The sequence below is a fragment of the Crocuta crocuta genome, unplaced genomic scaffold (assembly GCF_008692635.1).
Source record: "Crocuta crocuta isolate KB4526 unplaced genomic scaffold, BGI_CrCroc_1.0 scaffold125, whole genome shotgun sequence".
In the NCBI taxonomy this organism is placed as follows: domain Eukaryota; kingdom Metazoa; phylum Chordata; class Mammalia; order Carnivora; family Hyaenidae; genus Crocuta; species Crocuta crocuta.
The window spans coordinates 7351274-7352665 of record NW_027531143.1 but is presented as its reverse complement, the minus strand read 5'-3'; positions in this window follow the sequence as shown (position 1 = coordinate 7352665).

The window sequence follows — 1392 nt, the reverse complement described above, 5'->3', positions numbered from 1 at the left end:
TCTAATTTGGACCAATTGCTTTCTAGGGACGCTGCTCTATTTTCATGTGGGATTTCTTGTCTTTGAACTCTTGTTTTGATCTCACCATTTCTTATATTCCACATCTTCCACATCTTTATATTTGTTGTTTTTTGCCCCAGTTCCCAAACAGCTTACCCTGAAACAATACATGGGAGATAACCTCTCTTGAGTTCTTACACATGATCAATGACTCCCTCACCCCCCAGTCTTTTATATTGTTTCATCATCTTGTATTCACTTAATGCTGATTCCTAAAATGACTGGGCTTTCTAAAAAATATTTACCATTTATATTTTTCTATGAATTATTCATATTCATTTTTTCCGACTTTAACTTGGGTTGACTTTTGTTAGAACTCTTTTTATGTATAGTGGAGATTAATCCTTTGTAATATACATTGCAAAATTTTCTTACAGAGTTTATTTTCAAATTTTGTTAGTGGAAGTTTCTTCTTCATACATTTCAAATTTGTGTTCTAAATTTATAGTGTTCGGTCTTTTCCTTTATTGCTTCAGGGTTTTGGGTTTTGCTTAGAGAGATGTATATATATTCTAAGTTACACAGATGTTTTGATTTTTTCTAATGTGTACTTTTATTATTTATATTTTGTTTTTAATCCATCTGGAGTTTGGTTCAGTGTTTGTTATAATTTATTAAAATTTTCAAATGCATAGCCAGTGGTCTTAACACTGTATATGTATTAACTGAACCACATTTGAATTGAAAGGATTTTGTAGGATTGGTCAGTCATTTGCCCCTAGCCCTTGATGTTGTTTATAGGATCATTTAAGTAGTGGCATGGTACCAGTGAAGTTTTTATAACTATCACTCTGGTAAACTCATAAAGTTTTTCCAGAACACAAAATAATTCTTGTCCACACAAAATTGTTGGTTTTGTTATTGAAAATGTGGAAGATTTTGGTGAACATCTACTTTTTCCCCCTGTCTGACCAGCATGCCTTTCTTTGGAAAACTGCCCCTCCTCCAATCCATGTAATTCTGTTGAGGCCTTCAATTGTGTATATTCCCTTGCTCAGGCTCTGACCCAGGCTGGACCAGTCAGAGTTCCCTTTCTGGATTTACACAGTACCTGAGAGATCTTCGTCTCCTTCATCTGGGACCATACACACTTTTGAAAGTGCAAGCCTGGAGTGGCTGGTGGTTTTATTTTCTGCCCCATGGAGAGTGCCTATTGAGGATGCAGTTACTACTGATGAAAGCTGGGCCAACAGGCTGAGAGAGAGGCAGAGTTTTGATGATATAATTTGGTATTTTAGACCTTACTGTGACAGAAGTCCACCCTCATACTTCCTGGTTATGTGAGTTCACGGCTTCCTTTTTTTTTTTTTTTTTTTACAAGATGTGTTTTAT